General features: G+C 45.0%; 1 long non-coding RNA gene across 2 annotated transcripts; it reads right to left on the bottom strand.

Moving 5' to 3' along the window:
- Nucleotides 1–5,719: 5,719 nt before the first annotated feature.
- Nucleotides 5,720–19,518, bottom strand: LOC149872788 (uncharacterized). 2 transcript variants are annotated; one of them, XR_016439800.1, is made up of 4 exons: nt 19,365–19,518; nt 7,630–7,689; nt 7,350–7,512; nt 5,720–6,362 (listed from the first exon to the last, which is right to left on the bottom strand). It is a non-coding gene; the product is annotated as an uncharacterized LOC149872788 (long non-coding RNA). The 2 variants fall into 2 exon arrangements; XR_016439801.1 differs by lacking the exon at nt 5,720–6,362 and adding an exon at nt 6,731–7,259.
- Nucleotides 19,519–25,147: the final 5,629 nt, after the last annotated feature.

The raw sequence follows: 25,147 nt of genomic DNA, 5'->3' as shown, positions 1-25,147 counted from the left end.
TGAAGTGTGACACCTAGAATTGGACACAGTACTCCAACTGCGGCCTGACCAGCGTCGCATAGAGGGGAAGGATCATCTCCTTGGACCTGCTTGAGATGCATCTGTGGATGCATGGTAAGGTACAGTTGGCCTTCCAGAATGCATCCCCACAATGTTGGTCCATGTTCATTTTGGCATCAATAATGACTCCAAGATCCTTTTCTGCCTCTGCACTGATGAGAAGGGAATTCCCCAGCTTGTAGGTATGCTGCTGGTTATTCCTCCCCAAGTGCAGCACCTTGCATTTGTCAGTGTTGAAACCCATCCTGTTCTTATCTGCCCACCCCTCTAAACTGTCTAGGTCCAATTGCAGCCTATTCCTCCCTTCTAGCATGCCCACTTCTCCCCACATCTTAGTGTCATTTGTAAATTTGAACAGGGTGCTTTTTAAACCCCCATTCAAGTCACTGATGAAGATATTGAACAGTGCGGGCCTGAGGACCAAGCCCTGTGGAACCCCACTGCCCACATCCCTCCAGGCCAAAAATGATCCGTCCACCACCACTTTCTGGGTGCGGCCCTCCAGCCAACTAGTGACCCATTTGACTGTGTAGGTGTCAACACCACAGTCCCCTAGTTTGAGAATGGAGTGAGAGACAGTGTCAAAGGCCTTCCTAAAGTCCAGAAAGACTACGTCCACTACTACACCTGTGCCTAAGGATTTTGTGACCTGGTCATAGAAGGCCACCAGATTGGTCTAACAGGCCACCAGGTTGGTCAATGTCAAATAACGAGAAACAAAAACAATTAAAAAAACGCTGTTTTGATTTTGCCATACATCATCAGTGAGGAAGTTACTGTAAGGAAGCTTGCAGTGAGTTTGTTGTTGTGAAGAAGCTGTTCATGTGCAAGATCCTACTCCATTGTAAATGTAACACTCTTTACCCCTCACTAACAAATAAGCTACCCTACATTTACCATAGGATAAAACCATGGATATACTCATTTACTGAACAACAAATAAAGAATCCAAGAATAACATTAAGTCAATTCATCTGTCTGATTTCAATACTCCTTGCTAAAAGTATTCCTAATGGTGATGGTCTTTAGGATTCACATCAGTAAATTTATGAGTGCCCCTGATTTAAAGTGTAATCTGTTGATATCAGAAACTGATATTTAGTGTAGGAGTTGCCAAACTGCAATCCAAGCCAGGGAAAGGAGAATACCTGTTTCCATATACCAACCTCCTTTCAATCCTGAATGGATGTCAGTGGTTTTAAGAAAAGGAGGTAGACTCAAAGGATGAGTATCCCCAAGGGCCTAATGCTATCGCTAGTCCACTGTCCCATTATGCAAAAGAAAGTTATATTGACTTTCTCTCCTCTGAATTAATTGATCTCTGGCGATTTGTTTTAAAAATATAACAAGCTAGCTAAGAGTGAAATTCAGTTACCAAGACAGCTGCATCTAGACATAATATGGCACTTTTTTCAGACTAGGCAAGTACTACATCCACTTGGGTTCCCGAACTAGGAACCCCCTTCTGGAATCAAGAGCCAAAGCCCAGTTTTCTCATCCCCACTCACTTAATTTTATGGGATACCTTTTTAGATGCATTTGACAGCAAGCCTGGGTATAACTTGGAGAAGAGGACACCACAAAGCATCAAAGCACATATCAACTTGGTTGTGTACCACTTAAGAAGCTTTGAGGATATAGCCCTCGGAAGGATCAAACTCACTGCATGTAAAATGGATCAGAGACTTCCTGGTTCCTAAAACATAATGGTTAATGTCTGATTCTTCTACAAAGAGAGATGGTCAAATTTACTTCAAGAAAATCCAAGCTAGCACCACCCCCCCAAATTTACCTTTTTGTCTTTAAGAAGGACAGAAACTTAATACTGCTTTCAGCTGGAAGCTGGGATGCTCATGCCTCATGGATTGACTTATGGCAGCTGTTTTCCTTCAGATAATTTATCTTTTTATTCAAGTTCTTACATTGGTGTCCACACACATGTATATACAAGTCTTAAAGACAATAGCCTTTCAAATTAGTTAGCACGTTTAACAAAAGGAAGCTGCATGACTTTTTTCCAGCCCCTAGAACTGCATGAGTAAAGTAACATAAGATCTCTGAATTTGAAATAGTGATAAGGCTCTGAAGCTAAGGCAGGGATATTAGCCTTTCCACGGTAGCTAACCACACCCATAGAGCACCTGAATAACCATGGGTAGGGGTTATGTGACAGGCCATATGGTATGAAATTTGGCTACCAGGGGACAACAAAGTTGAGATACAGAGCATTCAGAAGGCAGATGGTGGGAATAAGATGAATCATGTTGCAAGGTGATGAAGGATTTCACTTGAAGACTACTGTGTCCAGAAAATGACCCTCTATGTAAAACAGCAGGATTTGGTTTTCTAAATGAATCCCACTAATATAAACTTTATATATTATTTTCAGTGTTAGATCATATTTCCTTCTTTTTTGTTCTTGTTGAAATTTGTGTAAGAAAGGCAATTAATGGCTTGCTGATTTTAGCTCCCTGCTGGTGCTTTAAGAAGCATACTAGATCTCTAGTGTTTTGTTTGCTCTTGTTAATGTGTAAAAGCCCTTTCACTTGTGCCTTTGGCTAGCTTTAACTAAAAATTCTGGCTTTTTCCTCCATTTTTCCCTTGTTAGTTTCATCCTTCATTTCTAACAAATTCTTTAAGCCCAGACAAATCATGCATTCCTAGGACACTAAACTGACTGTTTTGGGAAGTAAGACTTGTGGATAGGATAAGGCACTGAAATGCAACTGGCCCCAGGAGTATAAAAAGCAATGCAATGTGGCAATAGGGCACTAAAATGTAATGTGCTGGCCCCAGCAGTATAAAAAGCTGCCCTAGCAAGCAGCTCAGGGCTAAGGGCTATTTGCTCTCAGGAGCTTCTGGGGCCCAGCCATCTGGTGCTAGCTGAACTCCTGCAGCAGCATCCTACATCCATTTTTTAAAATACCCCCAAATCCATGTTCGTCCACAATTAGAACAAAAGATCTCAATCTCTATCTCTCATATATATATATTAGGGTTGTGCAAAGCTTCAAGTTCTAATTCACTTTGGAGGCCGAATCGCCGAATCCAAATCATATCGGGGAACAATTAAAAGGTCTGAATCAATTTGAAGCTCTCAAAATCAATTCAGAAAAAATTCAGAGCTTCAGAAATTCAGGCAGTCCCCACCCACTGCAGCAGGGAGCTGGACCTGGACTCCATGCTGGTAAGTAGAGGGTGGGGAAGGGGAGGCTGGAGGAGCAGGCAGGGGACCACAGGGGAACCCCCACCCGGCCCCATCTCCTGCCTGCTCCCCCAGCCCAACTAAGTTCCCTCAACCCTTGCCTGCTATCCCAGCCCCGCACCTATGACTGCCCCACCCAGCCCAGCTCCCAGTTGTTTAAAAAAAGCCCCCATTTACTGGCTGCTGCCAGGCAGGGGGTGATCCCCACTCCCCCCTGTCAGGCAGTCATGGACATGCACCCCTACATCCTGCTGACATTCACTGGCCCTTGGGGTGGCTGCACCCTTACGGTCAAGCTGGGTGAGACCTGCTGCCCTTTCTTTACTGCCCACCATGACTTTGATGATAAAAGGAGATTTACAAAAGGGAGGTAGTGACTACCCATCTCACACCTGGATCAATCATAGGGGCTGCCCCAATGCCCGAAGTCCGAAACCAGAAGTGAGGAAAGGACCAACTTAAAACCAATTTTTTTACTTTCATTTTTTTTTTTTAATTTATTTCTTTTTTTCTTCACTGAAGTCTTAAGACCTTTGTCCTTTTCTTCTTCTGGATGTCTTCAAGGACTGGTTCCAGTTGTCAGGGGCAGTTACCCCCAGGAGTCTTCAGTAGTTTACTTTCCCCACCCTGGACTCCTTCTGGATACTTTATATCAGGACCGCAACAGGCTTAATTGATGGCACGCGTCGCTTAACAAGGAGGGGAATTCCCTCTGGAGCAATCAGCTGGGAAGGGGCACAGTTCTCACTGCACAGAGTTTTTTGCCCAGCCCCGTCTCAGTTGTGGAGCTCCTCCAAGTGCACGCTCCCCTTCTCTTCTCGGAAGAATGCCTGGCCCTGAGCTGGGCTCTCTAGCTGGTAGGGAGACATGAAACAAAAACAAGAAAAAGAATAGAAAAAAAAACCCCACAGCAAGTGGTTTGGGCAGATCTGCCACCTCCGCCATTCCGAGGGTCTTTCCCTGATCCGCCTTCTGCCACCTGGCCTCTTCCACCCTCCTCTTCACTCCACTGGTTAGGGTGCCACCGCCTCTTCGGAGTCTGACCAAGGGCTTACCCAATCTTCTCCATCTTCGCCCTGCATCTCCAGGTCCCAGGCTCCTCTCCTCCCTTGGTTCCACCCCTGGCCTCTAGATATTGCCCATGCTGCGGATTGGCCCTAATCTGCTTCACCTGTTGAGGAGGTAAAGCTGGGCAGGTGCAGATGAGGAGCTCCCATCGTAGAGTGGATGTTGTGACATGGTGCGGTCCATGTCCCTGGTCAGGGATGCACTCTAGGTGAGTGCCCTCTGGCCTCTCATATACCTCCCCACTTAACTTGCCGTTAGGCGCGCTTATATCCTGGGGTTTTGGTACAACAGGATCCACATTCGTCATCCCATCCTCTGCTCTGTCTTCATTCTTGTGACATCTTGAAAGGAAATCAGCTACTGTGTTAGCTTTTCCTGGCCAGTACATGATCTTAAAATTAAAAGGTTGCAAGGCCACAGCCCATCGGGTAATGCATGCATTGTCCATTTGTTTAATCATCAGCTGCCTTAAGGGGGTGTGATTGGTAATAAGTGTGAACTCCCACCCCAGTAGGTAGTACCTGAAGTACTGGATGCCCCACTTTATGGTGAGGCACTCACGCTCGATTGTAGCATACCTTCTTTCTTGTGGATTTAGTTTTTGGCTGGTGTAGGCTATGGGTTGGGAGGCTCCCTCAATTTCTTGGGACAGCACAGCACCTAAAACCCACTCTGAAGCTTCCATTTTTAAGGTGAAAGGCAACTTGAAGTTTGGGGTGTCTAATACCACCTCATGGCAGAGGGCCCTCTTGGTGCATTCAAAGGCGAGTGTGCTTTCTGCGTTCCATAGGAAAGAACCTCCTCTCTTTCCTCATAACAGGTCAGTGAGGGGTGTGGTGATGTCAGCAAACTTGGGTATAAATCACCTGTAATATCCTGCTGGTGCTGGTGGCAGCAGGCAAGTGGGGCTGTGGCTCTACTACAGGCACAGTGGGCAGTGGCATGGTGCTGTGTGACCTGGGGTCTGTAGATGCTGAATGGACCTGGCCCAGCCCATCCAAGGCTGTGCACTAGCAGGCTGGGCCAGATCCATTCAGCATGTATGGAGTTCAAGTCACAAAGCACCACATCACTTCCTGCTGTGCCTGCAGCAGAGCCACAGCCATGCTGCCTGCTACTGCTAGCACCACAGGAGCCAGGTGGGGGGCAGGCATGTGGCAGCCAGCACTTGAGCCCCTCTATAAACTCACCCATTTGGGACAACCCCCCCCACTGCTCCTCACACGCCCTGGCATCCCCCGCCACTCTCCATAGCCCCTGACATCCCTTTCCACTCCCCAACACCTCCCCAACATCCCCTTGCCACTCCTCACACCCACCCACACCCATAAACCCCCCCCACCCCACATCCCTAACCAGAAACCAGAGCGTCTCTCCTGGAGGACCGACTCCTGGGTTGCTGTTCTGTGCAGCATTTTTTTTTTTACCCTAGATATCCTGGGGTCTAATTTTGCCCCCACACTGCAAACTTGCAGTGCAGGAAACATTTTTTTGTTCTGACATGTGCCTCTTACAATGTCTAAAAGAGCTTTGAGATGCTGTCAGATGCACGCGTGCACTCATGTGGATGCACTCCATGTGTATAAGTATTGGAATTAAGCTTTATTTCATACATTGTTGTTTCATTGAGGAGTTGTGATCTTACATCCTAATCCTGCTGCGTTTGAGGATTGTGCAGTTCTCTTGGATGATAACACTTCCTTCCATTTCATTATGCTCACTTAGGCTTCTTAGTTTTTTTCCAGGTGCACACTTTTGAAAATCAGTTGCATCAGAAGAGTCAGTGAAGAAACAAAAATAATATATAGGTAGTGCTATTTCTAAACAGCAGACTGAAGTAGAGATTGATAATAAAGCAAGAGATAGTAGACACAAGCGAATAAAGTACCAGTGAATTACTTAGTGATCCTCATGTGTTGAATTGTTCTGCTGAACTCCCTCTTTGTGAATCCTGGCACCAGTAATTGGTGTACCACTTCCTCACTGGATACCTGGGGCCTAATCTTTGTCGCTGCTCTGGCATTTATTCCTGGAAGGAAGGAAAAAAAAGCAAAATAATATATAACAGTCTTGGAGACCATGAAAAAGCAATTACTCTGGAAATTTAGATGGGTTTATTTATTTATACCTTTTTTCACTTAACATTTCACTTGCCAGAATAGTTTGATGAGATACATACCTTGTTTTCATGAGGAGTTTTGTCAATTAAGCTCAAGAACAAGTATTGCTCTACCTCCACATCCATCAGGCATATTTATTGTCATTATAGTGATCATCATCACTGGCAAACCCTCACAGTCAAGAATGATTGTCTTCTAAGATTGCCTTGTTTGTGGTTCTGAAGGTAGCTGACAAGGCCAATCTAGGACTGACAGGTTCCACTGCAACTTGAGTGCGTTTCTGTGGTGGGTGGGTGGGTGGCTTTGGATTTTTGGATCCATCTGTGACATGCTGTTTCTGCCACTCCTGCTTTTCTGTCTTTTCTTCCCATCTTGAAATTTCAAAGTACTAAGATCCTTGTAGAGGACTCTTCCACCATTTGGGGCAGTTCTGGGTGATAGTTTCTCATAAGTTGATGTCAATTTTGCATTTTTTTTCAAGTTAGTCATGAGGACATCTTTGAAGCACTTTTTCTGCCCTTGTCTTGAGTGTGCACCTTGACTGAGCTGGGAAAATACAATTTTCTTCAGGAATCTGCAGTCAGACATCTGGATGACATGGCCAGCCCAGCAAAGTTGATATTGGATGATCATCACCTTGATGCTTGTGGTGTTTCCTTGCAAGAGGATCCTAACATTGGTTCAACTGTCTTCCCATGGGATTCAAAGAATCTTACACAAGCATTGATGGCATTTCTCCAACAACTTGAGTTGTCTCTTATACACTGTCCACAACTCAGCTCCATACAGTAAGGTGGGGATCACAACTGCTTGATAAACCATAAGCTTGGTTTCAGATCTGTGATGGTGTGGAAGGCAAGTGTGACAGCAAGGAAGGCAATGAAGCAGGACCTTACCTGCCAAGTTGGCATGAAGCAGTGGAGCAGTGGTGAAAAGCAGCGCCGGGAGGAGCAGCAAACACCAGGGAAACACCAGCACCGGTGTGGTCGCACTTTATAAGAGCATGCTGCTGACCTTTAAAGGTCCAGAACCCCATGCTGGGATTTGAAGGAGCCTGACCTGGAGAGAAGGGAGGACTGGAAGCGAGCTCTGGATGCCCTGGGAGGGGCAAATAGTGGAAGGCAGCCAGCCAGCGGCACACTCACCAAAATGGCTCAGAGAAGCCAAACAACTTACCCACAGCTTGGTCCTGGCCATCAGGGATGGAAGATTGGGATTTGACTGGGGACGTTAAACCTAGGAGAGAAGAGAGAGAAGAACTGTGAATACAGTGGACCAAAGTGCCCCACAGGGGACAGTTACTACAGGCAGACCCTAAAATACACAAGGGTTTTCACAAGACTAGGACCACGGCAGTCTGACTCTGGGCTAGAGGACTGTAAAGAAGGACCAAGTCTCAGAGTGATATTTTGGGTTCCATATTGCTTTGTTTCATATACATTATTTACCTCAGAAGGCACAATATGCAGGGATAGCCTCTGTGCTCATAACATCTGTTGGAGATCTCACAAGGTTGGCGTAAGGTGGGGTCTAGGGGAGGTGGAGCCCCAGAAGACAGCTCCAGGGCTGGCTAAGGACAGGACCCATGGAGAATAAGACCTTCTCCCAAAATGCATAGAAGATCAAGTCATGGCAGGAGAGAGTGGTTGCCCTTACCCCGGTTCCAGTTGTAAGACTCTAGAAACATTTGCAAAAGGACTGAGACAGTGAAAGTCCCCATGGACACATTAAGATGCGATTCATGGAATAGGCACGGGAGCTTCCACAAGTTCTGATATCATAATCTTTCAACACTCACTTCCTCACATGTCCCAAGGCTGCACTTGCATATTTGAGGTGATGTTGGATTTCCCCATCGATGTCAGCCTTTTGTGAGAGAGAGCTTCTGAGGTATGGGAAATACTCAACATTCTCCAGAATCTTACCATGAATTACCGGAGCCAGAGACTGTGCATGGAATAAGGCAGAGTTTGAATTGTAAAGCTGCTGGAAGAAGTAGAACTGATATTTCCAAAATCTCCACCACAAATGTAGGTTAGGTACAGACACTCAAAAAGCCTGAGGAGAAATCAATCTAAGTGTCAAAGATCAAAGTCTTTGATTTCAGATGCCGATGGCAAAAGGTCAAATGGCAAAGGGTCAGAAGCTAACACAACAAACTCTGTGGTTGTAATTTATCCCTCTGTATTAACAGTGTTCCATATACACACCCCTATCTGTGCCTCATTTCAAATCACTTGAGTTCCCACACTAGAGAGAGAAACTGGCCTTGACAGTTCAGCACAAGAGATATCGGTACCCATAGTGACCAGATAAAAATGAAACTACTTTAGTAAAGTTGTAAAATTAAATATACTATGCGCACCATCCTGTGACCAAACAGAACCAGTACCACCCAAGTAAAAATAACCCTCCTCTTTTTATGAAACCTGAGCAAACAAAGAAAGAACAAGTGCCAACTCATTAATTATTTATAATTGACATATAGTAATTGGTCACCTGTGAAAAGTATAACTTTGAAAGAACTTCCGCCCACAGCAGAGAGCAGAGAACAGAGAACTGTGTATGCACTCAAGAAGAACAAATCGTGCATCTCTCCACCTACGTTATCTTTCTGGCGTATCTCATCTTACCGGTCCGTTTATCTCTTTATCTTTGACGTTATCTTTCTTATCAAGAGCTCTTAGTAACCTGCAGACTGCAACGGCTTATATGAATCGCTCGGAAGCAACTGTCTTACCCACCCTGTAAATGCTGGGTAACATGATATCTGCATGCTGTAACTAAATCAATCAGCTCCTCTGCCTATGCTGCAAGCCATCAGAAGCGTAAGTAAAATAAATCTTTTGTGAAACCATCACACTGTGTTTAAATCATACTGACTCCTGCTCACCATTATCACCCACCTGCCCGGTCATAAATCCCCCTCCTCGTGCCGAGCCGGTCGTGCCGACCCAGGCTTGCAGGTCAAGGGTGCACCAGCATTAGGGGCGCGACACTAAGTTATGCAGTTTTCTGTAAGTGGTGCAGTTTGGATTGAAAGTGAACAGACCACACATTCATCCTTTGGTGGCGGGAGGGTAGCAAATCTTAGACCACCATTCCACCATTTTTAAGCCAGTCCATGTGTACTGAATTTCTGTTCTGTTCTGGGTATAGATCTGTTTCCAATCATTTATACCAATAAAAGTGTAATGTCTGTACCTGGCCTTAAAGAACAGGATCCCCAAACTCAACACACACAAAAAGCTGCTCAAAACTCCATCTCCTTAAAAAAACCCAAATCTGTAAGTCACATTGTAGAAATTTCAGAACTTATGAGGAAGCTAAATCTGGAATCTTTACTTTCTCAATTAAATTATCATTAAAATAGCCTGAAGGAATGCATCTGTCAAAGTGACAGTTTGCATATGGCCTCTGAATTATACAGTTGTTCCATGTACTATATCACTCTCTGTTCCCATTTCAGTCTTTCAATAAGTCAAAAATTATGATGCAATGTAACTCATCCATATTTTAATTTAACTAAAGAGAATATAAACATATTTTAATCAAAAAGTTCCTATACTGTTGTTTCATACATTTACAACAGCGCTTACATAATTTATAGGTTGATAAGACCTATTTCCTAAACAACCTGCTTTGAGTAATGAAATAGAGTGCTACAGTTCAGCAACTGAGTATCAAATTCAGCCACGGGCTGATTTCTAAATAGCTGAACACATGATAAAGGTACACTGAAGTAATAACTCCGTTGTGGTAAAATATGGAACCACAGTGTTGCATGCCATATTCAAACAGTGTCCCTCCAACGGTTTTGTCAGAAAGGAGTCATGTCTCTTAACTAAATATGTAAACATGACTATATTAGTAAATGAGCATCGTATTTTATGGTGAATCTGCAGTTTCTAGATGTAATTATAATGTTTATAGGGTGACATCTACGTTCAAGTATACAAAAGATAAAAAATGTAGGTGTCCTTTTAAAGACATAAAGCAAGAGAAAAAAAAATCTATGAAAGATAGGTGTCAGATGCATATGGCTATTTGTACAAGCCTGTACCACTTCTCTGAGTAAGGCTGGTAGTTAGAGCCTTCCTGTTTATGTCTTGTTTCAGGAGTGTAGAACACAAGGTAAAATGTTGTTGCTTTAACTAACACAGGGCACCAAGGCAGTTCAGGAGGAATTGTTGTGTACAACAATGAAGCCAGCTTTCGTTTGAAACACGTATACTCTCAAACATTTGCACAAATAAAGCCAACGTAGAGCTGTCTGGATAGCTCTGTTTTTGTTTATTTGGTTGGTTGGTTGTTTTCACATGTTGGCTATCTCACATATTCAACAAAATGTTATGTCAAAGATCATCGTTGCTTGTGGAGACATGGTACTCCTGGAAAGATTCTGAATCCAGAAAGAATGTTCATCTTTATAACCTCATTCTAACCTAGTTCGCCTTCCAGAAGAGGAAAACAATAGCCACTTATTTTTAACTAATAATCGGAAATGTCAAAAGAAAATAATTACAACTCTAAACATGAACCATATAAGAAATAGCCTGTCAATTATAACAATTTTCCCCCTTCCTTGTAAAATGTTATATCACAAGATGAATCAAGCTTAAAATTGCTTTCTTTTATATATTTTAGAATACCAGAAGTTAACAGCATATCAAAATGGAAAATTTATTTAAGATACGATGTTAGACAACAGCTGGAACTTGTGACTTCAGAAAATAAAGTCACATCTCATACATTCATTTCCTTTAAGCTGTAACATAATGGGGCCATTCAGTACCATAAACTAACAGCCTGCTTCATGATCATCTTCCAGCAATTTTCAGTCACTGTGAAATAGCATGTGCTGAGGAAGCATATGGCCTGGATAGTTGACACATTTCTCATGGATAGTATAATCTCATGAGAGGTATTTTTGGTGGGTATTATGTCACCTCATAGTGGCAAGGCAGCGAGCCATCTTTAATCAAGCAATCAGTTGTTGGGCTCAAACTCAAAAAGCCATCACCAGAGGTTCACAGTGCCCAGCACTCCTCTCAGCTTCTACATTTCAGGCTTCAGGCCAAAGTATAAGTAATTGGTCTGATCTCATTGATCTATGATCTTCTCTCTCAGATGGAGAAAAGTCAAATGTCTATAGTGCTTCCTTCATGTATATTTAATGTTGTTTAACAAGGTATTGCTCAGTTACTGTATCAGTGGATCCTGTTGGGATGGACAAAGTCATTCTAAAATAATCTATTTTGCAATTTTTTCTTATCAAAATTTCATGGGGTGATTTTCAACGGTTGTTCATATGCCTGAAATGTTCCTTCAGAGTTATTTCCTAACAATCATTCCATCCACTACTTATCTGAGGATAGTGGGTAGAGACAGATGGAGAGCAAAATGCATTGAGCTGCAGTGACACAATTATGTAGAGGAAACTTGCCCCAATGTCATCCTTTTAGTAACCTGAAAAACGTCATGTGTTTGTTATGGGGGCAATCACAGGTTCAGATTAGAATGAGCAACTGAAACACAATATAGAGACTGGTGGAATGACTGTAATGCCTTCAAAGGAATATACTGGAACAGTTAATACTTGTTTTCTTATTTGAGGCAACATGATTACTTTTCCTTAGCAGTCTGAAAATGGGAGGTCCATTTTTGACTTTCAGCTTCTTCTTGATTCCTAGGTCACTGCAGTTCCTACTCTTTTCCATTTGTACCTTACTAGGATGTGATGTCCTTTACTTTTTAGTATAATTTGCTGCAGTTCTCCATGCGTTCACCCCACCCAAATTAGATTAGGATCATTCCTGAAGCCAATGTGGAACTTTCAATTCATGCAGGAAGTGGTGCACAACTTAGTAGTCTCTCTCCTACGGAACCTGAAGCACCTGTGCTCTAAAGAGTACATTTAGCTACAAGTTGGTTTCCAGGATTTCTTGAAGATCCACTCCATCTCTCTACACTATCACGAAACTTGAGGAAAAAATGGGTTTGCTGAGCATTTATACCAGCCCCATTTTCTTTTGGCATCTTTAACTTAAATTGTCCTTGTTGGTTTTGGAGACGAGAAGTAGTCATTTGTCCTCATTCGATGGTTGCATTTCTTTTCTCATAGGAGGGAAAAGTTGCAGCAAGAGAAGTTTAGGTTAGATATATAGGAAAAACTCTCTCATGAGGAAAGTAGTAAAGCCCTGGAACAGGTTACCCAGAGAGGTTGTGGAATCTCCATCTATGAAGGTTTTAAGACAAGTTTAAACAAAGCTTTGACTGGGATGATATAGTAGGGGATGGTGCTACTTTGAGCTGAGAGTTGTACTAGATGACCTCCTGAGGCTTCTTCCAACTCCAGTTTTATACAATTCTATAATTCTATGAAGGGCTGTTTCTCTAAGGCACAGGCCTCTTTACAGGATGGCATGAAGTTGCAATGCTGTAACAGAACCAGCCAACAGTTTGTGCTTTGGAGAAGAGATGCACTGGCTAAAATTTTCACTTTTCTTTGTGTATAGATGCCATAATCAGAAAATACTGAAAGAAGGTGGCTCTTCTTGGTGTACTAACCTTGCTCTCCAACTGGCATAGGAAGCAGAGGGAAATATAGTCCTGTATGAAGACACCCAAAATATGGGAGGATCCAGATTTTCTTTTTTTCACACAGCCCTCTTGAAAGTTTCCCCTCAGCTGTCAAACCCCAACTATCTCCCATTTCAACCCAAAAAAGACTCCATGGCTTAGAATGCTGAACAGCCAAACAGACATCAGGACTCTCTTTCTTATGGGAAGAACCTAAGATTAACACCGTGTAGAAAAAATGGATCCTGTGGAAAGTGAAGTTCAAGATAGTGTTTTGCTTAAACTACCACCTAAAGATGCCTCCTCTGGCATCTGTGACTTTCTATCTTTGAAGCACCCATTGGTCATGCTTCTCAGGGCAACACAAAAATCCCCAGTGCCCTTGGACATATCCTTTGCATAACTTCACAAGTTGAGAATGACAGCAGGGGAGTTTCTTGTTTGCCTCCACCCTTCAACCCCCCTCCCCACACCTCTACACAATATCTACATACAACTTGTCCCTAAATAATCAGGGATTAGCTCTTTGCCAAACCAGAAAGCATCATTTCAAAAGCTGAGACTAGGCAGGTTAAGGATATAGCCATTGATACAGAGAAATACTGTATAAACACTAGTTAAGCAGTTTCACTGTCCCTTATGCTCCTTGTATTCTAAGTCTGGCAAGTAGCAGATTTAATCCATATTCTCTAGAGTTCTGGATGGATCCAAAACACTTATGCCACTTCCTTGTCTGAGCCAGTGCTGAGGGCACATCACACACTAGGGCTGTGTGAAGCTTTGGTTGCTGATTTGATTCAGAAGCCTCCAATTCAATTCAGAGAGATTCAACAATTTAGACATAAACACAACTTTACATGTTTTTTCTACATACCTCAAGGTACCAGGCAGCTCACAAACACTGAGAAGGTGGGGCAAATGGAGTGTCCCATAGAAGCGTGGGGGTGGGGGCCCTCAGCGTGCTTAGCAGAAGACCCAGAAGTGAACCAGAAGCACTTCCAGTCCACTTCAGGGTCTGCCGTGGAGCGTGTGGGGGCCCTCCCCCCACCCCCTGGTTCAGCGACTGGTATTTTCTGGGTCTGGGGGGGCATCTGGGGTCCACCCCATGGTCAGTTGCCCAGCCAGGGGGTGCAGGTCCCCAGTGTGCTTAGCACTGTGGACCCATAAGTGGACCAGAAGTACTTCCGGTCACTTCCGCTGAGCACATGGGGCCCCCCAATGCTCCTGGGGGATGCTCCATCTGCCCCACCATCTCAGCATTCATGAGCCACACCTGGTACCTTGAGGTATGTAGAAAAAACATAAAAAGCTGCATCTATGGCCGCATCACTGATTCTCCAAATCAGAATCGAATCTTCAGATTCAGCTGTATCGAATTGGGTCAGTGATATCCAAATCAGTGATTCGAGTCAGGCGGAATCCAAATTGAATACAGCCCACTTAACACACCCCTAACACACACCTTTGTCTAGCAGCAGGAGCCAATGCTCCTGCGGCCCTGATCAGTCAGTGTTTTGACTAGGACAGTTCATTTCAGTACACCAGGCCCTGCCCCTTCTTACAGAGACTTGCCTCTGAGCCCTCCCCTCAGCACTCCACTGGTGTACCCACCAGTCATCAACATTTACCCAATGAGCATGTTCAAGAGGGTCTCACTGTCCTTCCCAAAATGGACACTTTTTAAAATATTCCCGTTTTGGTATAAGGGGGTTATACTTGGTTTAGCAGTGGCATTATTACTGAACCTTATTGTTGGAAGGCATCAACAATATTTAAAGCATAAAATCTAGTCATTCTAAAAGTGTGGGATTTGAACCAGGGATCAACCCTTTAGTGGGGCCTAGGAAAACAAACTTGTGCGTCCTAGATCAGTCAAGATCCTCTTCCCTACCCCAGCAATACCACCCGTGAGAAGCTTGGAGCAGGACTTGGAGCAAGGCCAGCAGAGAGGAGGAAGTGGGTGGGGCTATTTGCTCCACTGCCATGGAGGGAAGGACCAGGCCCTCCTTCAGCTCAGGGACCCAGGCATGTGCCTAGTTTGCCTATGCATTAATCTGGCCCTGGTTTGATCTTGAGCACAGTGCTATAAATCAGAGAAAAATTGCTCTAATCTGGAAGCTGAGGACCTTCCTATATCAAATCCCTTGTTTTCAATGAACCTGAGATCAAAATGTGAGCCATTATAGTTTTTCTCTCTTACTATTTTTAAAATGCCATCACCTTTTAGCCTCAATTTTATCAAGTCCCTCATGCACAAATCTGATGTTTTCAAGCTGGCCCCAAAGCATCTTTATTTTTAGTTGGGATTCTCCTTTAAAACACCTTGTCAGTATAATGTGTCTGTTTGATTATCTAATCTATGAGCAGATCAGTCCTCTCAGGAAAGAATGTTAACTTTCTCCCAAGAGAGCAGAGCAGTTGTTAGACAGACATGTATATACATCCATCTCTCTCATATCTCTGTGAGTCTGCCAAAACAGATTAGCTAGATAGCAGCAGTTAGGATTGTGAATTTATAGCACCATTCCCAGCTGTGGATCTCAAAGCACTTTTCAAACATTAACTAATTAAGCCCATAAAGTCTGAAAGATAAGTATAACTATCAACTTTTTATGGATGAGGAAATCAAAGCACAGGGAAATTAAATGACTTACCCAAGGTCATACAGAAAATAAAAGATGAAGTGAAAAGTGGAAAACTCATACTATAATCTCTCAGCTATTTTTAATTCCAAGGTTTAATTTATCTGATTAGAGCCCCCAGGGAATTGCTTACAAATTATTGTTACTCTTAAGGATGTTTTGACATTTTAATTTTATAAATAAATAACTGGAAATTCTTTATTTAAATTCCTTAAAGACATAATGGCTGTAAAGAGCAAGTCACACAAAAACGCCAGAATATTGTATGGTTCTAGGAAAAATATATTATCTATGCATATGTGCTAGACCCTCAGAAGTAGTCTTCTACACATGTAAGTCCATTATTTTGGCTCTACTAACTTTCTCAGCACACGCTGCTATCCTTGGGCACCAATACATGATCAGCAAGGCTGCTCCAATGCACTCTAATTACAACGTGTCAGAGCAGACTCAATTGAGTCTGTTGGAGCGTGGTAATTACTGCGCTCCAGCAGCCTCTGGCATCTCATCTCTCTTTAAAATGGCAGTGGGGCGCTTTATCTAAAGATTGTTTAATGAGCTTTAGATAAAGTGCCCCTGCCATCATTTTGAAGAGTGGGGATGCAGATACTTTACACACTCCAGGTGCTTTAATTAGAGAAGCTCTCGGAGGTGTCTTAAAGTCCTGCCCCCACTGCACTGACACTCCTGGAGCACATGTATAAATACCCCAAGTTTCCATGATGCCCAGATTTGTACAGGGGAGCAGTTAAAAAATTATATCACCCACCAGCTCAAGCCAAGTCTTGCTAGATAATCTCTCAACTTAAGCACTCCCTTGTCTATAGTACTAGAGACACCTAAAGCTATAGGTATGCTCTAAGTGTACCTAACCTGGATACAGTTCAGAAAAAAGCAGGTACAAGCAGGGCATTCACCTGAAACATCAGAGGTCCAGATTCACATCACTCTTCTATGTGAGTTGGAACAAGGACTTTATTCATTTACTAGATTTGTATCCCACTCTGTTATGAAAGTCTTAAACATCAAGCTGTTTTGTATTTGGAGATGTATTTCACAGTGTATAGGTTGACATGGTGTACAGGTTGCCCCTGGTTTTCTGACCCAAAAAGTTAGGATTAGCATAAGCATGGTGTATAAATCAGGGCTGGGCTCGGCACTTGGCTGGTGCAGCCCCATCCCCTGTAAGCAGCACTGTCCAGGCTGCACCAGCTGAGTGCCAAGCCCACCACTGCCAGCAGTGCTGCTGAGTACCATGTGCAGGTAAGTATGGGGGCCCTTGGCTGGTGCAGCCCCATCCCCTGCAAGTGATACTGCTTGGGCTGCACCAGAGCCCCTCACAGGAGATGGGGCTCTGCTAGTCAGGCACCGAGCCTGGCCCCATCCCTGTCCCATGTGAGTGGTGCTGGTCTCTGCACTTGGCTGGGGACACACCAGTCACAGCGGATGGTGCCAGGGCTGGGGCTGGGCTCAGCACTTGGCTGACGTGGCCTCAACCCCTGCGAGCGGTATGGGGCTTAGCTCTCAGCTGGTGTGGCCCCATCCCCAACAAGCAGCCCAGGCACAGCGAGAGGCACTACCTGGGCTGCACCAGCTGGGCCCAGCCCCATCCACTGCAAGTGGACTCACAGGGGATAGAGTCTCACCAGCTGTGTGTCAAGCCCAGCCCTGTCCCCAACCCCATCTGCTGCAGGCAGTGCTGTCAAATACCAAACCCATCCCTGTCCCTTACAAGTGGCACTGGACTCAGTGCTTGGAAGCACCACTCACAGCAGACAGGGCCAAGCTCAGTGTTTGGCTGTCATGGCCCCATCCCCTGTAAGCCTGGCACTGCTCACAAGGGATGGAAACACATCAGCCAAGCACCAAGCCCAGCCCAGGCTGTCCCCATCCCCATCCCCATCCCCTGTGATTGGCACCTCCCCAGCCAAGCACCAAGCCTAGCCCTGTTGCCAACCTTGTCCCCATCCCCAGCACCACTCACAGTGGTTTGTCAGCAGTGATCTTTTGATGTGGCACAGTGTATATATCGGGTTTGTTTTTTAAGACACCAACATTGGTCTTCAAAACCCAATTTATACACCGTGAATATAGTATTTATGTAAAGTGAAACAGCTCCACTGGAGAGACTGAGGGGCACTTCACAATGCTCTGGAGCCAGGTGAGACCCTACCCCAGGATATGAAATCAAATTAGGGTCAGAAGGTGGTCAAGCAAAGATTCTGTGGGTTGGGATCCAAAGGGCACGGGGTGAAAGGAATCTGGTGGTGGGGGTCTACTATAGGCCACTGCACCAGGACAATGAGCCAGACCAGGAATTTTCCAAGCAGCTCGAAGAGGCTGTGAAGTCTGGAGATATGGTAGTCATGGGGGCCTTAACTACTCAGATATATGCTGGGAGGAGCAGTCAGCTAGATCTAACTGCTCTCTCAGATTCTTAACCTGTATTCAGGACCTCCACCTAACACAGGAGGTAAGGTGTCCCAGCAGAGGATGACCTGATGGGGCACCTGTGGATTTGAGGCAACTTAAGGGACAGCGATCACCAAATGATTAAATTCACTATACAGCAAAGGGTGGACATTATACGCAGCAGGGCACGGGTGCTGAACTTTCAAAAACCTGACTTTAATGGACTCAGGGGATTTGTTAGCAGGGTGCTAGGAGCCAAGAACTTGAATGCATTGAGGGTCCAGGATGGGTGGACATTCTTCAAGGAAACCAGTCTTTGGGCTCAGAGTGAGTCAATCCCATGGCAGAGGAAATCGGGCACAGGGGCCAGGAAGCCCCTTTGGCTAACCAGGGGCATCCAAGATACCTTAAGGGCAAAAAAAGAGGCATACAGGAAATAGAATCAGGGGCTATCTAGCAAAGAGGAGTATACTTCTTTGGCCTGCACATGCAGGGAGTCGGTCAGGAAGGCCAAGGCAACTCTAGAACTCAGGCTAGCATCAGGGATTAAGGACAATAAAATGTCCTTCTTTAGGTAAGTTGGGAGCAAAAAGAGGGTGCAGGGTAGTATAGGATCCCTACAGGATGGGCAGTGGGGCTTAGTGATGGATAGCAGGGACAAGGCAGAGCTCTTCAATAAGTTTTTTGCCTCTGTCTTCTTAAATGGGAATCTAGACAAACCCTCAACATACAACACAGACACCAACAAAGAGAACATCAGCCGACCAACGGTCAGCGCCGACACAGTAAAAAGGCACTCAGGGGGACTGGATGTATTTAAATCACCAGCAATGGAGGAACTCCACGCATGGGTAATGAAGGAATTAATGGGGGTCGTAGCTGAACCACTGGCAAGGATATATGAATGCTCATGGTGCTCGGGTCAGGTTCCAGAGGATTGGAAGAGTGCTAACATGATCCCAATCTTTAAGAATAGGAGAAAGGAAAACCCGGGGAACTATAGACCAGTCAGCCTTACCTCTATTCCTGGGAAAATTCTAGAAAAAATTATCAAAGAGTACACCTGTGGAGCTCGCTGGCTAATGTGATGTCGAGGGGTAACCAACATGGGTTTTTAGCAGGCAGGTCCTGCTGGACTAGCCTAGTTTCATTTTACAACAAGGCCACCAAATGTTTAGATGCAAGAGTCGAGGTAGGTGTTATCTATCTAGACTTCAAGAAGGCCTTTGACAAGGTATCCCACACCATCCTTATAAATAAACTAAGGGGACTTACCTTGGATGATTACACAGTAGACTGGGTAGTAAATTGGCTCCAGGGTCACACTCAGAGGGTGGTAGTGGATGGGTCGGTGTCAACCTGGAAAGATGCATGCAGTGGAGTCCCTCAGGGCTCAGTTCTGGGGCCGGTGCTGTTCAACATCTTCATCAGTGATCTGAAAGAGGGGGTGGGAAGCACCCTGTCCAAATTTGCAGATGACACAAAATTATGGGGTCCATCTAACACCCTGAAGAGGAGGAACCAGATCCAGGATGACCTAGACTGGCTGGGGAAGTGGGAAGAGAGCAACAGGATGCAATTCAATAAGTACAAGGTGCTGCATCAAGGGAAGAAGAACTGCCATCATACCTACAGTCTGAGGGGTGACCTTCTCAGTATCACTGAGGCAGAAAGAGATCTTGGAGTCACTGTTGACTCCAGGATGAACATGAGTCACCAATGTGATTGTCCCAGGGATACAAGCATGGGGGAGCAAGGAACCCCACCCGCCAGGGAACATAGGACAAGGGGAACCCAACCCCAGAAGAGAAACTCAGTAAAAGAAAAAACTTACCTTTTCCAGGACACCGACAATCTGAAAGAACAAAAAAAGGACCCGCACAGTTCATCAACCATGCTTATCTGTGGCTGGAGCCTAGTGATGTCAGTGGGAGATGCCACCTGGTGGATTCTAAAGCTGGCTCCAAGAGGGAGTGAGCAGCGACACTGGGAGCAGGAGAAACTGCAGGGATCCCCCACGCTGGGCGCACCCAGTACCAGTAGAAGCTAGAAGATCCAACATGGAGCCTGGCATCGGCGCTGACAGAGTTTAAAGGAATGTCTCGCACCAGTGGCAAACAGCATGGGAGTGTGGGACCAGAGGTGGCTCAGCAAGGATCTGAGGAAGACCCCGGCTGGGGCAAGGATGCAGATCCAAGTCAAGGGGATGCACCGGGTTAAGGCTAGGGCTTGGTGGAGGGAAGAGGGCTGCCCGGCCCAGTACCCCTCTCCTTTTTCCTTTTAGTCTTTTCTTTATTTGGCTTCATCTATAGATGGTTAGGGTAGTTCCTTGCCTTTTGTTTTGGTCCATTGGTTTTCTTTCCTCTCTCTTCCACTTTGATGCAGGCTCACTGATTACACTGTTGCAGATAGGTCTTAAGGCAACAGTAAGGGAATTCTGGTGAGGAAAAGGGCAGCAGTAGCGTACAGCACTCAATGGAACCACCAGTCTATTGAGACACGTCTGCATGGGCAGAACATCTAGAGGCCCCTGGGTTAAGATAGAATGAAGGTTTGGACCAACGAAAGCATAAGGAGTGAAGATCCAGAGTTGACATCACTGGGAGGGCAAGCCGCACTAAGATCTTGAGGGTTGTCTTGAGGGCTAGCATATGAACGGGGTGTAGGAGAGGTGGAGCCCCATGAACATCTGCCAGGGAACTCAACAGCGCCGAAGGTCCCCTCAGTGGGAGTCCCCACCACTGAAAATCTATCCAAAGTCATGGCAGGCTAGTTTTGGCATTCTCCCTGAAGTGACCAAGGGCATCCTCTGTGATTGTACAAAGTCCCATCATGTCCAAAACCAGGCACACATGCTAAAGCTGCACAGGAGTGGATAACTGAACTAAGACAGGCACAGTAATGAAGCAGTTGGCAGACCCAATTGCACCTTGTTGCGCATCCATAGGTGCTTCACAAACAGGTCTAGGGAAGTGATTCTCCCCCTCTATGTGGCACTGGTCAGACCACAGGTCTGTGTCCAGTTCTGGATGCTGTAGTTCAAGCTGGAGAGGGTCCAAAGAGGAGCCACTCACTTGATTAGAGGCCTGCAGGGAAGGTCCTATGAGGAAAGACTGAGGGACCTTAACCTCTTCAGCCTCTCCAAGAGAAGGCTGATAGGGGACCTTGTGGCAGTGTACAAATTCATAAGGGGAGAGCAACATGAAGTAGGCAACGATCTGTTCACCAGGGCACCCCCTAGAATGACAAGGAACATTGGCCATAAGCTACTAGAGAGAAGGTTTAGGCTGGACATTAGGAAAAAGTTCTTCACGGTCAGGATTGCCAGAATCTGGAATGGGCCTTCAAGGGATGTAGTGCTCACCCCTTCCTTGGGGGTCTTCAAGAGGAGACTGGACATGCACCTGGCTGGGATCACATGGCTCCAGGGTTGTTGACTCTTTTCTTACCTTCCAGGGGCAAGGAGTCCAACTAGGTGGCCCACTGAGGTTCCTTCCAACTCTATGAATCTATGAAAGATGAGTGATCAGGTCACCTGAACCCTGTCAAGCAGAGCAGGAATTGAAATCTCTATCACATTCCAACTGTGTGCTCTATTCACTAGGCTTCTAGGTCTGTTGAAGTTAGTACTGTTCTTTCTCTTGCTTTCTCTAGATCACTAATCTAGATTGGTCTAGATCACTGGTCCAGCTGGACACATTTTGTATGGTGAAGCCTGAGATGAAGATTTGACTAGGCCACATAATACTTATGTCTAAGTACTTTTAATGACCCAGTCCTTAGAGTCTAGAAACATCACAGTTCTTGTCACTGTATTTATCCTAAGCATGAAAGATAAATACTTAAAATTCATGCCTAAGTATTTCTATAAATTGCAAATATCTAAACTGTATTTTTGGTAACTATTAAAATATTGGGAATAGTCTTATATTTGTGTCTAATCTTCATTAACCATTTAACTATTTATGCTTTAATTCAGTCAAGGAAAGCTAAATGTGATTCAAGTAAGCCCAGTTTTTGGTGTGCAGAGAAAATCTCAGACTTGAATCAATATTCTGTCTATTGTTACAAACACAACTTGGGGATTATAGAAGTAAAAATTGCCTTCTTTTTTTGGCTGACCGAGTTCATGAACGAATCTGCCCACTGATTAGAAAGCAGATCATGCTTCCCTTGGCATTTATCCAGTTGCTGTCTGGTATGAAAGGTTACAGAAATCGTACACACCCTAGCTCAACAAAAGCAGAAAGGCCAGTGAGTCACATATCTTCAGTGCCTGAGGCAGAGAAAATGCTGTTCTCTTCTTCTGGTTACTTTCCATCTGTACTGTTCTGGAGAAATGCTGGACTCAAGGTATCAGCCTGTATTGTTGCATTTGGAGACTGACAGTTTTATTCATTCTTTGTCAGATGCTGAAGCACAGCTTGGTAGACAGCATACAAAAGCAGAAACCTCCAAATCTTTTTTTCTTTTAGTGCTTCTTGCCTACTGTGCATACCAGAAGTGCCACCTGAAAGACTAGAAGCCTGTCCCAACTGATTTACATAGAATATGGAAAGGAGTGTGAGCTGAGATGAGGTCTTGGATTTTATTCAAGTTGTAAAAGAAGGACAATTGTTTGGGTTAGTGGCTTTCCAATACGGCTGTCTATTCTTGAGCCACGTATTGATTCCAAATGTTCTGATTTACAGGAAATTCCCTCATTAAAAAGCAAAGCAAGCAATCAACTAACAAGTGTGTTGAAAACATTATTGTTCAATTCACAAGAGATTTCTATTACCTTCTTTTTTATTTTGATCACAAACTACAAATTTGTCCCATTAGAATTGGTCAATCTGAGAAAGTTGGATACTGAACATCTGCCTGCTTTTTTATCCCATAGCCGAAACCTAGTGTCTGCCTAGAAATCTTTGTACCACTGAAAATCTGATTTTCAAAGTCTAACAGAATGGATTGAAGGCTGTAACACTTTAAACCCTACCTTCATTTAATAAAAGCTATTCTGATTTCTTGGGTTTACAGACTTAGTGGCAGATTGTGAATGCTTTCCATGGAGGCCACACATGAGAGAAAATGCAAATATATTGTCTTCATGAGTGTAGCAGGCTTACCTTTTCAGAACTTGGGTTCAGTCCCAGAATTGAGGGTCTGCTGTTTGATTGGTGGAGCCCACCCACCAATCCAGAGGCAGCATAAGGGAAGTAATGCCCCACCCTTTTCTGAAGGGAGGGGGCAAGGAGCAGCTGGACCTGGCTCGGAACTGCACCAGCCAGGTCTGGAGAACTTCAGGGGTGGAGCCCCTGAAGAGTATAAAAGGGTAGCGTGCTCAGCAGGCTGGGGAAGAGATGTACTGAGGGACTTAAGAAGAGTAGAGTTAGAAAAGCTGGGGAGCCCTTCCTCAGCAGGCAGTAGGCCCCAGGCTCCTGAAGCCACTACTGGAAGAGCAGCCTTGGGAGCAGTGAGAGACCACTCAGGTTTTGGACAGCACCCGGGAATGGTGCATGGAGATCTAACCCTGGGAACAGTGTGAGACCGCTCAGGCTCATCACAGTGCATGGTTCAGTACATGGAGCTAGGCCTCTAGAAACCATGAGCAGTGGCTCAAGCCTGTAACCCCGGGGAGCCAGTGGGTCTCACGGTGTGCAGTGTGATGCACAGGCCAGGCCTTGGGAGCCACATCAGAGAGGCTCAAGCTCATAACTTCACAGTGCGGGCTGGCCAAAAGGTTAGCCCCAGCATAAGCCAGATAACTGGAGCCCCACAGTGTAGCCCAGCCAAAGAACTAAAAGAGCCCCGGTGCCCCAAGCAGGGCCTGGGAAGGGGAAAGATCCCTGGCATGAGGCTGGAAAACAAGAGCCAGTGAGGGCTCAGCTCCCATAGAGCTCTCTGGGTGCCCAATGTTGGGCACAAGGCACAGAGGGAAGAAGCCTCAACTCGAGGCCAATGGCTCCAGGAGGCCTGAGATGGTGTGGGGACCCAAGGGCCAAATCGACAGCCCACAGAGGAAGGACCATGAGTTACCAGGAACCCAAGTCCCGTAAGGGAGGTGCCCCCTGGCAAGGGACTCTGGGGGGAGTAGGCCTAGGGGGAGAAGACCCCACCCCATTTGAGGGACCAAGTGGTTGCAACCCAGATAGGGTATATCTATCTGGTATAGTTATGTTTTCTATTCGGTATCTATTGTTATTGTTGGTGTTATAAATAGTCGGGTGTATTAATTCTGTATAATGGGCTCTGTAAGGATGTCTTTATTAGCTAACCCACTTGTGGTATAAACTTGCTGGATTGACTGTCCTGGGATCTACCCCTCTTCTGAGCTTGAGGCACAGGTACTTACCCAAATGCCCTCCCTAGGGCCGACTTCCTCCAGCTAACAGAACTTTATGTGTATATTTGTATTTATATCTGTAATTATATCCATCTTAAAGAGTTTATATATATATATATATATATATATGTTGGTAAGTCATAAATTGTATATAGTTAAGAACCTTGGGCTTGGGCTAACTCTATAAAGGAAAGAGGGATCTGCTCAAAATTCTCCCTCTCACAACAACACCCCTTCTGCCTACCCATCCCATCCAATTGAGAATAGGGCACACCCTTGGGTGTACTCGGGTTACATGACCTCCTTCTTATGCAAGGTCAAAGCACGAGGTTGGCCTCTTTTCCCTGACTCCTGGTTATGGGCTCAATCTTAGTCCTCTCATAAACGCCAGCTACCTTAAAAAAGGGTAAATTTTGCAAGAAAAATGTAGACACAATGGTCCATGGGTCTAGGTCCTTAAAGGAGATACTAAAATGTCACACACCTGGCATTTCAGGCATCTGAGGGCATTTACTCATCTAAGTCGAAAACATAGATCCTTTAAAGCCCCAGTCAGTTGTTGCCTAATTCTAGATGTTTGAAAGTTCCTAGGCTGAATTTCTCCCAGTAAAGTTCTCTAGATATACAATGGTAAGTATACATTACCTTCATGCTGTACGAGGTAATGACACAGTGGGCACATCTACAGGAGAGGCTTACTGTGCAGCAGCCTATCATAGAAGAGCAGGGT

The sequence above is a fragment of the Crocodylus siamensis genome, chromosome 1 (genome assembly GCF_052110815.1).
Source record: "Crocodylus siamensis isolate JL-2025a chromosome 1, ASM5211081v1, whole genome shotgun sequence".
Classification (NCBI taxonomy): Eukaryota; Metazoa; Chordata; order Crocodylia; family Crocodylidae; genus Crocodylus; species Crocodylus siamensis.
Note: the sequence above shows the minus strand (reverse complement) of the source record. Positions and strands in the feature narration are given on the sequence as shown.